General features: G+C 36.8%; 1 non-coding gene across 1 annotated transcript; it reads left to right on the top strand.

Moving 5' to 3' along the window:
- Positions 1 to 9,343: 9,343 nt before the first annotated feature.
- LOC133793204 (small nucleolar RNA R71) lies at positions 9,344 to 9,450 on the top strand. Its single transcript, XR_009874660.1, has one exon. It is a non-coding gene; the product is annotated as a small nucleolar RNA R71 (small nucleolar RNA).
- The last annotated feature ends 4,988 nt before the right edge of the window (positions 9,451 to 14,438 follow it).

Here is a 14,438-nt window from a genome sequence, read left to right as displayed (position 1 = left end):
TTCCCCACTTCTGGGCAGTGGTGGAATGGGAGGTCAAGGTTAGGTTTGATAGCTTTTTCAAGGCCGAGAGGATCGTGTCTCTTATAATCTCAATGCCCCAAGTGAACAAAATTGTGAGGAGTCATGGGATCGAGATAGACTCAAAATTTTACGCCCATCTTGCGATGAACGGTGAGCGAAGCTGCAGCCCCTTGGAGGATAATTTTACGGCTTGGAGTGATGAGCACCTGAAAGCAGGGGCGTTCCTCCCCTTGAGCTCGTACTTCACAGATTTTCTGAACTTCGTGAAGCTAGCCTTGTTCCAACTTCCCCCAAACACCTATCACCTCCTCGCGAGGCTTAAGTATTTATTCCTTAAGAACGAGTGGGAGGAACCCACTCTAGAGGATACTCTCCAACTCTTGGTTGGTTACCTTTAGATTTCCCTTACCTACACCATAGAGCATCCATGAGCCGGGTCTCAGCAAGAAAACCCCCACAAGGCATAACAATAATCCAATTATTCATAAGCAATAAACATATGCTTCGTAGACGATAAATACATCCATTGTAATCATATTCATCATAAACACGTTTCACAATTACAAGTATATTTATCTCAATCATATGAATCATCTACACAGCCCAGGAAAAAAACAACCTTGTCGAGTGTGTGGGGACCGTACCATCAAAATGAACTCGCTTTCACAGCCTGCGTACACACGCTTGCCGACTGGCCCCACGTTCAAAGACGATGGTCAAATATAGATCGTATTGATCATCCCCAGATAAATCAATGCTAACATGCATATCAACCAATAAACTATATGTTCATATGCCAGTTTTCTTACCTCAAGTCCTGTGCACAAAGCGACCTCGAGTGAGATCCTCTTTCCAGAGCCTCGTAGAACTCCTATTCACAACATAAATGGTACACTTATTAGGGACTAAGTCTCAATCACGAAATCCACTAGTATTATGAATACATGTGATCTAGATCTGGATCACCATTGTAGATAGACATCTCAGTGGAGGTGCTTTATATAATAATGATTATATAGGACTAGACCCAATATGCATTTAACTCTTTATTAAATACCATTTTTGTCATATCAACTGTTGATATGAAAAAAAAGAGTTATAATCATATCACTTGATGATCATATGCAAATCGATCTTAATTCTGAAGCTACCATGAACTCCTATTTATGTTATTTGGGTCCTTTGATTCATTCGTTAGGGTCTGTCAGAATGATCAGGCTAAAAACTTTTGTTTTGGGGGCTCATTGATGTAGATGGTCGGGGACATGATTTACAAATGTGGAATCCAAGACTTTTTCATAAGAAGATTCAATAATGGTTCGTTTAAGTGTTAATTCTGGAACTAAACAGTTTGAGACCTCTAATTTATAAAATGTTTATAAATTAACTGTTCGCTAGTGAATTAATAATACTTAAGGATAAAGAGATAATTAGAGAGGTAAAACGATCATTTAACCTAGCTCTAACTATGAACCAATTATTGGAAGATTGAATTGGATGAAGTGATTATATCAATGGACACTTAATAAAATACTCAGTAAATACAAGTCTATAATTACAAGAGTGCAACCCATGTTTTTAGTAGAATACTATTGTGATTAATAAATAAGATTACTATTATAAAGAGTTTAATTAATAATCTAAATTTATTGGAGCTCAGAATTATAGGTCGATAGGTCTATGAATCGGCTCTATAAACACTGTATTGGGTAAGAGTAACAATAGAACAAGTACGGGTATATTTTTCAAGAAAATTAGTTTCTAGACAAATACGTAATCATGAGATAATTATGGAAAATATATTTATTATTTAATTAATTACAAAATTTCGTTATTATTAATTAATTAAATAAAATAATTATTTTGAATTAATTATGTCATCTTATTTTAAATTAGTTTGAAATATTAATTTAATATTTAAATTTTGGAAATTTAAATTTAGATAATTGATTTTGAATCAATCAGATATCTTATCTGGGTTGTTAGATTGATTTTGAATCAATTTAAATTTAATTAATATATTTTGAATATAGTAATAGATAAGATCTATTTTAATTGAATTTTTAAAATAAAATAAATTGGAAAAATATGTCTTGTAGCTGTACAAGAATTACACGCCAATCATTATCCCTAGACTGTGACTGACGCAGACCAAGTGCTAAGGGCACTGTAGTATTTTTTTCCTATCTTATTTTATTATTATTAATTAAAATTATTTTTATTAATAAAATCCCAGATGACTAATATAAATTTATATTATTATATTTCTCTACAACAACACACAGAATGTGATATTCGGCTTTTGACTGAAAGAGAATTTTCTAAGACAGAAAAATAAAGAGGGAAAACAATTGTTTCAACCTTTCTCTTTATCCAAACTCCATTGATATCATGAGTTGAGAATATGAATGGAGTCCTAGATTGTTTTATTGAATCTTTACGTGCCCACATACATCCTGTTGTGCTGAGATTACGATATGGAAGACTTTGGTGTGATCTTGTATGCTTGGATAAGATGATCGTTTATTATATAAGAAGATAACAAGGACACTTGATAGGCTTCAAGAGGTAAATATTATTCTGTTAGTTTACCATATATAAATCATATGATCGTATATATAAAATAGTTTCATATATAATTAATCTAAAAATTCCATAACTTTACTTTATTGTGAATTGTTTCAAGTTTATTATCTTAATCTCGATCATCTCATACCAATATGAGATTAAGACCACGTAGAAAAACTTTGGAATTTTATGATATTTACTTAATATTATCAACATAATATCGGACATAGTCTATATATATAATAATTCAATTTAATTATTTATTTTAGTTAAAACATTTGTCAACTATAATTGCTTTAAGGACACTATTCCCAACAAATACACACTAAGTTTCCCAAAATACCCCTAGGCTAATCTACTCACTAGGATCGCCTCGAGCCGAATATTACAAATATATCCACATAATAATATGGTCTCAATCATTTAACACATATAATCACATTTACACACTCAACGGGTCAAAATTAAAAATATACTCTTCTTAACAAAAACAGGCTCACATGCATATTTAATACACATAAACATGAACATATATCCATATTACCATATAAATCATGTATGCCACGTAGTCACACATTTAATCAATTAATTCCACACACATATACAGATATCCAATTATGTCCTCCCGACACACTAATCAAGGCACTAAACCTTATTAGCAATTTTGGTACGTTACAACTATCCCCTCCTACTGAAATTTCGTCCTCAAAATTTACCTGAATAAATCGGGATGCTGGTCCCGCATAACTGACTCTAGCTCCCAGGTCACTTCCTCGACCTTGCTATTCCTCCATAAGACTTTAACTAGAGTAATCGTCTTGTTCCTTAGAACTTTTTCCTTTCTGTCTAGGATTTGCACTGGTCGCTCCTCATAGGACAAGTCTGTTTGTAGCTCCAGATCCTCATATCCCAATACATGGGTTGTATCTGACACATACTTCCTGATAATGATGGGGGCAAGGACAATCTATATGCTACCTACCCGATCCTCTCCAGGATCTCAAAAGGTCCTACGAATCTAGGGCTCAGCTTGCCCTTCTTTCCAAATCTCTTTACTCCCCGCAATGGCAAAACTCGCAGAAATACGTGCTCCCCTACCTGGAACTCCACATCCCTACGCTTAAGGTCAACGTAGCTTTTCTGTATGCTCTGTGAAGCGAGCATTCGAGCTCGGATCTTCTCAATAGCTTCATTAATCTTCTGAACCATCTTTGGACCCAAATACTTCCTTTCCCCCATCTTATCCCAATGAATGGGCAACCTACATTTTCTTCCATACAACATCTCGTATGGAGCTACTCCAATCGTTGATTGATAACTGTTATTGTATGAAAATTCAATCAATGAGAAATACTTACTCCAAGACCCCTCAAAGTCTAGCACACATGATCTAAGCATGTCTTCCAATATTTGAATTGTCTTCTCAGACTGCCCGTCTATCTGAGGATGATATGCTGTAATGAACTTCTACTGAGTCCCCATAGCCTTCTGTAAGCTATCCCAAAACTTGGAGGTAAAAATGAGATCTCGGTCCGATACTATAGATTTTGGAACCCCATGAAGACGCACAATCTCCCTCACATACAGCTCTGTATACTGGTCCATAGTATAGTTTGTCCTCACTGGTAGAAAATGAGCTAACTTGGTATATTTGTCCATTATCACCCATACCGAGTCATGTTTCCCCACTGTTCTGGGCAAGCCTCCTACAAAGTCTATAGTAACGTCTTCCCACTTCCACTCAGGAATACCTAAAGGCTGTACCAACCCCGCTGGTCGCTGGTGTTCAGCCTTCACCTGCTGACAGGTTGGACATCTTGCTACATAGTCGACCACGTCCTTCTTCATCCCAGGCCACCAATACAATGACCTTAGATCCTGATACATCTTCACGGTGCGTGGATGTAAGGAATACGGGGTGGTATGAGATTCATCGAGGATCTCTCATCTGATACCCATATCCATCGGAACACAGATCTGATCCTTATATCTCAGCACACTGTTCGCTAAAATTGATACGCAAGTATACGTAATCGACACAAGTAATACAATGATAAATAAAGATCGTTCCCATGGAGATTGATTTACTAATTGCCAACAATTTAATTTTCTATTTCTATTTGGTCAACAATAAATTGGTTTAAAAAATATTAAAATAATAAAATCAATAAACATAAAATAACACTATGAAAGAAAGCAAATAATTGTAAAAACTTAAAAAATAAAGAACTAGGGATTTTAATTTCATCAACTATTCACTTTATTATTTTGCTAATTAGACTTCACAATTCTTCTTCCTAAACTAATAGTGGATTAACAAAAATGATTCTTACTCTTTTTCAAGAAACAAAGAACTCAATTTACATGTGAATTTTCTACATTCCTGTGATGAATTCCAACACATAAAAGACATTGAACACATTAATCCTAAAACTACACAATTCATATAGGTATTTTCATCCAATATGAAAATTATGATTATTCATTCATAGCATAATCAATTCTCACTTTTCAGATTTTGAATCAAAACCATAAATCATGCAAATGGTGATCAAGCATTCATAAGCATTAAGAACAGATCAAATAATTTAGAATAGAAGTGAAGAAAGAATCATGAAGTCCTCATAGAAAATAACAAAGATCCAAGTGATTACATTAAAAACCCTAGAAACAAATTTAGTTCATAATCATCATTCTAAACATAATCAACAATGAAAAATAACATAGAATTATAAGGTAAAAGAAAAAGAACTCTAGAGAGTGAATGCAGATGCTCCATGATGTATTCCTTGCTCCCCAAAATCATCCCCCCTCAGTCTCCTCTCTAAATTAGGTTTAAAATCAAATTTTTTTCTTCAAAAGCAATGCAGGCCGCGACCCAACATTTCAAGCACTGCGACTCGTGTTAATTTTGGCTTCGCGTGGACGTTAGGCGTGCTGTGGCCCCACCTCTTCAGTGCCGCGGTCCGTGTCAAATTTCTGAAAAACAAGCTTTCTGCCTGGACCGGGCCGCGGCTCAGCATCATAGCGCCGCGACCCTTAACAATTTCTTCAATTTTGTGCTTTTGGTCCCAAAATTTCACCGAAGCCATAAAATTGCTTCAGGATTCATCTTTTCAGGGAATCAACACCAAAAAGCCAAATTTTCATCATTTTTCTGTCAATTTGCTCCAATTGTTGTTTTCCTTTATTTATAACTAAAACCTGAAAACAAGCAAAAACAAAGCATAATACTGCACTAAACAACTAAAAAGATTAATAAAAACTACTTAAAACACCCTAAACACAACATAAAACTAGACTCAACAAACTCCCACAAACTTAACCTTTACTCGCCCTTGAGTAAATATTCAAACTAAACACCCACACATAAACAACTCAAAAACACAAACTACACAAACTTATGAATTAAGTCAACAACACTGAATTAGCCTCAATTTTAGAAAATCTCACACAAAAGTAAAAAATTCCAATTTCTTAAACGATCCATAATTTCAATTAAACCACATCAACAATCTGTTTCTATCCCAAGAATGCATATTCAACCATAATCCCAAAATTACTCAACAATTTAATCTATGTATGCATGCAAAAACTCTCCATCAAACCAATAATCCATATGCTTGCGCTGTTCACCGCCCTCCATTAATGTAGACAAAATATGCTCAAGAATCATTTGGACTTTAGGCTCATAACAAAAGGCTTAGGCAATGGGTAGATACATGTCATTTAGGCTCCAAATTACCATAAGCATATGAACTTGCAAACCAACAATTCACCCAAAGAAAACCCCATATGAACCCAAGTAAAGGTTGAGAAACACTTATTTCACTTGATCATTTTTTTTATTCAAACTAAACTCCCCCAAACTTGTTTTTGTGAAAGCATAACAAGAGTGTAGCTTAGATTTTCAAATTTCTCTTATTTTGTTTTTGTATTTTTTTTCAATTCTCAACATTTTTACTCTTCATTACAATACACCAAATTACAAAACTAATCACATACCATTACAATTCATTCCCCAATATTTATCCATATGCTCATAGTAATTTGGTAAAGGAATGAAAACTAACAAAATGTCTGTTTGGCTCACAATTGGTGTCAAACAACAAAGAGGATAATTTTAAGCTCAACAAGGGTAACAATGGGAAATTACTCTTGGGTTGGCTTGAAAGGCTCAAACGTTCCAAGAAATTGCCTAAATCACTTTCCTAAGCATATCTCATCTAGGATTTCGTCTCAAATGATAAACAAGCAAGTTCTAGATTCATTCATTCATCAAACCACAAGCCAATTTTTAACAATGCATACATTCAAATTCAAATTGCAAATAATTTTTCGAATCATGGCTAAACATTCATTTTTTTCATGGATCAAAACAACTACCAATGCAATCTAACAAAGCACACGGATTCAATCGATCAGAAATTTTGAAAATTTGCACAACATTTTCTTACATATCATAGCCTAGCATTGACAACTTGATTCACACAAACACAACACAACATTTAACTAAGATAAAACTCAAACAACAACAAACACAAACTAACAACACAACACAAACACACAAAATAGTAAGACTCCTCCCCCAAACTTGATTGACACATTGTCCCCAATGTGACATAAAAAGAAAAGGAAAGAAAACTTACCAACGGTCCAGCTAAACATCATCAAAATGGAGGTGGCGGAGACGGTGCTTGGAAAGTTCAGTTTGTCCCAGGCGCTGCAGCTCAAAATAATCATTTTTTTTATGTATTTCACGATTCAAAAATTACAAACTAAACTAAAAATTACTAAAAATAAAATCTAAACCTAAGAACAAAAATTAAAAAGAGTTTAATAGAAAATAAAAATTACAAACACATAAAAAATCGAATTAAAAATAACATTGGGTTGCCTCCCAAAAGCGCTTTATTTAACGTCTCCAGTTGGACGCTCACTTCCTTCATTAAACTTCAACTCGGGTCAAGTCCACCCCGCTCATTCTTTAGAGCCATAGTGTCATAAGCAAAAAACTCGTCTTTTGATGTTGCTAATTTTTAGAACCTTCCACCGCTCATGTAGCCTTCGAGCCTTCCCACTATAGAACCATTTCAAACAATGACGAACTGCTCGACTACCAATTTCAACATTGGTTATTCTCTTGGTGGTTTCCAAATTAATACCACCACTACATACCACATCCACTCTAGAACAAGTTGGAATATCAGTTGCTGCAAAAACATTAAATGTTACCTCTTCGTTTTGCACTCGCAGCTTCAACTACCTCTTTTGTACTTAAATTAGTGCTCTCCCTGTGGCCAAGAATGGTCTTCCCAAAATGATGGGTATGTTTGCATCTTCCTCCATATCTAGAATAATAAAATCAGCAGGGAAGATAAATTTACCAACCTTAACTAAAACATCCTCAATTACTCCACGAGGTTGCTTAACAGAGCGTTCTGCCATTTGTAAGGACACAGTAGTGAGGCATGCTTCTCCCAATTTCAGCTTCCGAAAAATAGATAAGAGCATTAAATTTACACTAGCCCCTAAATCACATAAGGCCTTGGTCATTACAGTATCTCCTATTGAGTAAGGAATCGTGAAACTACCTGGATCTTTAAGCTTGGGAGGTAGTTTCTTTTGCAAAATAGCACTGCACTCCTCAATAAGCACCACTGTCTCATAATCCTCCAACTTCTTTTTCTTTGACAAGATTTCCTTCATAAACTTCACATAACTTGGCATTTGTTCAAGTGTCTCGGCAAAAGGTATGTTAATGTGAATTTTTCAAAAAAAATATCTAGAAACTTTGAAAACTGCTTGTCAAGTGTCTTCTTTTGAAGTCGCTAAGGATATGGAATCTTGATGTGGTGCTCATAACTCACTAGTGATTGCTTCTTCTCAAGGTCTTCAATAACCTATTCTTCTACCCTACCCTCATTCTCAACATCAACTTTTGGTGCAAGTATAGACTTCTTGACTGGCTCTTCCAACTTCTTCCTATTCCTCAAAGAGATTGCATTGCACTGCTCTTTAGGATTCACCTCTATATTACTTGGAAAATTTCCTTGAGGCCTACTTTGTAACATATTTGCCAACTGACCAACTTGCATCTCAAGATTCCTGATGGAAGAGTGAGTTTCTGTCATAAATTGAGATTGAGAGTTGGTCAGAGTTAACAGTGCAGCTTGTAACTCATTTGTCTTCTCTTGAGCAACAGGTACCGGTTGTTGTAACGGTTCCTGAGGTGGAGCTTGAAGCATAGGCTGCTGAGTTTGTTGAGGGCCCTGATTATTTCTCCATGCAAAATTAGGTTGATTTCTCCACCCTTGATTGAATGGGTTGGAGAATCGATTATTAGCTTGCCTATTGAAATTTCCCATCATATTCACCTGTTCCATGGGAATGGAGTTATTCATCTCAACTACCATGCATTGCTCAAATGGGTGAGGACCACCACAATTATGACATACCGCTTGGATTTGCAAGACTTGAGTGGCCATAGAATTTTGTTGTAGTTGCTTGGTCAATGATGCAACCTGAGCATTGAGAGCGGTAATAGCATCCAGCTCATGCATACCAGCTACCTTCTTATTTCTATAGGTAGTTCACTAGGCCACTGATAGTTATTCATGGCCATTTCTTCAAGTGATTCATAAGCCTCATTTGCACTATTGCTCATGAAAGCACCACTTGTTGCAGTGTCAATAATGGTATGAGTCATCCCACACAAACTGTTGTAAAAATATGGACTAACATCCATTTTTCAATCCCATGATGAGGACACTTCCTCAAAAGCTCCTTAAACCTCTCCCACGCATCATAAAGAGACTCTCCATCAAATTGAGAGAAGTTATTAATTTCCTCTCTTAACTTTGCAGCCTTGGATGGAGGGAAAAATTTAGCAAGAAATTTCAGAGTTAATGCCTCCCATGTAGTGATTGAGTTGGCTTGAAGAGAGTTCAACCAACTTTTAGCTCTATCCTGCAGTGAGAACGGGAACAATCTCAGTCTAATAGCATCATCGGTGATCCCATTATATTTAAAAGTTCCACACAGCTCCAGGAAATTGGCTATGTGTGTATTGGGATCCTTAGTAGGGAGTCCACCAAACTGGACCATTTGCAGAATCGCTGGCTTAATTTCAAAATTATTGGGTGCAACTGCCGGCGGTTGGATGCATGATTGTACTCCAGCAATAGCAGGGAGTACATAGTCTCTGAGTGTGTGAGGTGCTGGCTCAGCAGCATCCCCATTCAACCCATTACCCTAATGTTGGGCCATCTATGCTAACCGTTTCTGCTTTCTGTTCTGTCTGCAAGTCCTCTCAATTTTAGTATTAATGGGCAAAAGATTGTTAGTCCTTTGACGTCGCATATACCAATTGGCACCTGAAATTAAGATTCTCAAACACAGTAGTTAGAGACAATTAACACAGGAAAACCAAATTAATTGTATTGATATTAATAAAAAAGCAATTCCTCGGCAACGACGCCAAAAACTTGTTCGCTAAAATTGATACACAAGTATACGTAATCGACACAAGTAATACAATGATAAATAAAGATCGTTCCCATGGAGATTGATTTACTAATTGCCAACAATTTAATTTTCTATTTCTATTTGGTCAACAATAAATTGGTTTAAAAAATATTAAAATAATAAAATCAATAAACATAAAATAACACTATGAAAGAAAGCAAATAATTGTAAAAACTTAAAAAATAAAGAACTAGGGATTTTAATTTCATCAACTATTCACTTTATTATTTTGCTAATTAGACTTCACAATTCTTCTTCCTAAACTAATAGTGGATTAACAAAAATGATTCTTACTCTTTTTCAAGAAACAAAGAACTCAATTTACATGTGAATTTTCTACATTCCTGTGATGAATTCCAACACATAAAAGACATTGAACACATTAATCCTAAAACTACACAATTCATATAGGTATTTTCATCCAATATGAAAATTATGATTATTCATTCATAGCATAATCAATTCTCACTTTTCAGATTTTGAATCAAAACCATAAATCATGCAAATGGTGATCAAGCATTCATAAGCATTAAGAACAGATCAAATAATTTAGAATAGAAGTGAAGAAAGAATCATGAAGTCCTCATAGAAAATAACAAAGATCCAAGTGATTACATTAAAAACCCTAGAAACAAATTTAGTTCATAATCATCATTCTAAACATAATCAACAATGAAAAATAACATAGAATTATAAGGTAAAAGAAAAAGAACTCTAGAGAGTGAATGCAGATGCTCCATGATGTATTCTTTGCTCCCCAAAATCATCCCCCCTCAGTCTCCTCTCTAAATTAGGTTTAAAACCAAAAAAATTTCATCAGAAGCAATGTGGGCCATGGCCCAACATTTCAAGCGCCGCAACCCGTGTCAATTTTAGCTTCGCGTGGATGTTAGGCGCGCCGTGGCCCAACCTCTTCAGTGCCTCGACCCGTGTCAATTTTATGAAAAACAAGCTTTCTGCCTTGGACCGGGCCGCGGCTTAGCATCATAGCTCCGCGACCCTTAACAATTTCTTCAATTTTTGTGCTTTTGGTCCTAAAAATTCACCGAAGCCATAAAATTGCTTGAGGATTCATCTTTTCATTGAATCAACACCAAAAAGCCAATTTTCATCATTTTTCTGCCAATTTGCTCCAATTGTTCTTTTCCTTTATTTATAAGCTAAAACCTGAAAACAAGCAAAAGCAAAGCATAATACTGCACTAAACAACTAAAAAGAATAATAAAAACTACCTAAAACACCCTAAACACAACATAAAGCTAGACTCAACACAAACCCATCTCTGAAATGGAATAATCCTTAGCTACTCCAAGTAGGACATCCCCTCTAAGCTTTTTCAATTAAATATCACTCACCTGGCCCTTTTTTATTCTCTCCAAGAGGGTGGACTGCAATGTAATATTGGCCAACTTGCCCACTACCAATTCTATCTTTGCTCTGGTCATGTTTTTTGCCAATTTCTTAGATATTTGCTTCGAACTGAACAGTTGTCATGGGCCCCTCTGACTCAAAGCGTCTGCAATTACATTGGCTTTCCCTGGGTGATAAAGGATCTCACTGTCATAATCCTTTACCAACTCTAGCCAACGTCTCTGTCTCACATTTAGGTCCTTTTGGGTGAAGAAATACTTCAAACTCTTGTGATCGGTGTATATCTCGCACTTCTTTCCATACAAACATCGTCGCCATACTTTTAGTGCGAATACCACCGCTGCTAACTCCAAATCATGAGTAAGGTATCGTTGCTCATATTCCTTCAGCTGTCGCGATGCGTAGACGATAACCTTCCCACTTTGCATCAACACACATACTAACCCCAATCTCGATGCGTCGCAATACACCACAAACTTATCCCTATTTGAAGGAAGACTCAGCACCGGAGCAATAATCAATCATTGCTTTAGTTCCTGGAAACTACTCTCATATCTGTCTGACCATGCGAACTTCAGATTCTTCTGCGTCAAATTGGTTAATGGTGTTGCAATCTTCACAAACCCTTCCACGAATCGCCTGTAATATCCTGCCAACCCAAGGAAAATCCTAACTTCTGAGGCATTCTTTGGTCTCGGCCAATCTCTAAAAGCTTCTACCTTGGCTGGATCTACCTTAATCCCATCTCCACTGATAATGTGACCAAGGAATGTCACCTGCGGTAGCTAAAACTCGCATTTCTTAAACTTAGCATATAACTGGTGCTCCCTTAATCTCTACAATACCAATTAGAGATGCTACTCATGCTCTGCCTTTGAGGGATTAAATTAGGATGTCGTCGATGAAGAAAATCACGAACTGATCTAAATAATCCCTGAACACCCTATTCATCAGATCCATAAACGTTGCTGGGGCATTGGTTAATCCAAATGACATGACCAGGAACTCGTAATGCTCGTACCTTGTGCGAAAGGTCATCTTTGGTATATCCTCATCCTTGATCCTTAGCTGGTGATAACCAGGTCGAAGATCAATCTTTGATAATACTGTCTTACCCTGCAACTTATCAAACAGGTCGTCTGTAATGCCCTGGATTCCCTAATGCGGTTTAATGGCTGGATTAGTAGGCCGGGAGGGCCATAACTGTTTAATTATGCCATTAATTGATAATATGCATGTTTATGTGAATTATATTATAATATGATGTTAAATGCATGCATGTGGGTCCACATTTCATTATAGGGGTGTTTTGGTAATTTGGTCGTTGAAGGCGTAATTGTATATTTGTATGCATGTCGGTGACATATTGTTGAGACCACATTATAATGTGGGTTTATTCGAGCTATTCGGCAGGAGACGATCTTGGAATATTAATTAGCAGTCTAGTCATAACAGGTTTAAGTTCGGGGCTCGGAATGAGTCTGAGGGTGATGTTAATGATTAGAGCGTTGCCGGGAATTAAAGGGTAACGGGATATGGATTGTTGGTGTTTGAGATTATTGAGAATAGCGGGAATTGGAGAGTGTTTATTATGATTAACGAGATAGGTGGGAAATACCAATTTTGCCCTTGGGAGCCTTTAGAAACCCTTAATTGACCTCGGGGTATTTTGGTCTTTTTACCCCTAGGATACATAAAAGCCATTTTAGGCTGTGAAAGAAGAGAAAAATAGAGTATCATTTGAAGCTTCTCCCGTACCTTCTTTCCTTCAGCTTTCTTTGTGATTTTTGAGCCATTTTTTAGGATTCAAGCTTGGGAAGTAAGTCTTGTGAGCTTGGGAGTGTGTTCCACCATTGAAGAGCATCATAAGCTGAGCTTGGGGTAAGTTTCTAGCCATTAAATTCCCTGTTTTGCCCTATTTTAGTTCTGCTTTTCAGTTGGGATTTCTATATTGGATGCTTGGTTTTGTTGGGAGTTTTGGCTAGGGTTCTTATGGTTGTGATGTTTGGGGTATGTGAGGATGGTTTTTGGGTTCATTTGGCACAAAAAATGGGATTTGGAAGCATTGGAAACAAGTTAGAATCGAAGGAGTCGAAGAAGGAGGTTTCAGGGGAGTGCTATTTTGGGGGTAGCGCTACAGCGCCCATCCTAGGGCGCTATAGCACTACATAGGATGTTTTCTGGGCGGTTGGGGGTTCTGAGTATAGCGCTGGGGCGCAATTGAGCAGCGCTGTAGCACTACTCTGTTCCTCCAAAGTCCCGTTTTGAGTATTTTTAAGGGTTTTTGGCTCAGGGTTTCAATCCTTAAGGCCCAGGATCGAATCTACTCACCGTGTGGCATGTTTCGAGGTCCTGAGAGTGGGGTTTAGGTTAAGACCCTTTCAGTGTTGAATTTCATTAATGGAGGTTATAATTGGTTATGATTAGGTAACCGCTAAGGAATCAAAGGTCGATCGTTCTCAAGAGTCATTCTTATTATATTTCTCGCTCGAACCGGAGGTAAGAAAACTACACCCTGTGTATATGACATGCATGATTGTTGTTGAGGTATGTTGGTTGATTAATGTGGACATTGATTGCATATTAAATGCTAGAGGATGTTGTTTACTTGTGTATGGAACTGATTAGTCAGGGACGGCACTGGTCGCGTATCACTGACCTAAGAGTCAGAAACGGCATAAGCGTCCTGAACGCAGGGCCGAATGAAGATTAGCTCTAATCGATATCAGCGTTGAATGACTCTAAGGCATTACCGCTGGACTGACCCTAAGGTCGATGAATCTTATAAGTGCTTGGCTAGTCTAGTACTAGTTACTCAGAGCAAGGGCCTAAGGCCTAAGTGACTGCTTGTCACATGGCTAGGGAACAGAGTTCCATGGTTATGACTCTATGGTCATGAGGTAGGTTATGTTGGTGGCTAATCACCATGCACCTAACCTATTTAAGCTAGT

This window comes from Humulus lupulus, chromosome 7 (assembly GCF_963169125.1).
Source record: "Humulus lupulus chromosome 7, drHumLupu1.1, whole genome shotgun sequence".
NCBI classification, from domain to species: domain Eukaryota; kingdom Viridiplantae; phylum Streptophyta; class Magnoliopsida; order Rosales; family Cannabaceae; genus Humulus; species Humulus lupulus.
Note: the sequence above shows the minus strand (reverse complement) of the source record. Positions and strands in the feature narration are given on the sequence as shown.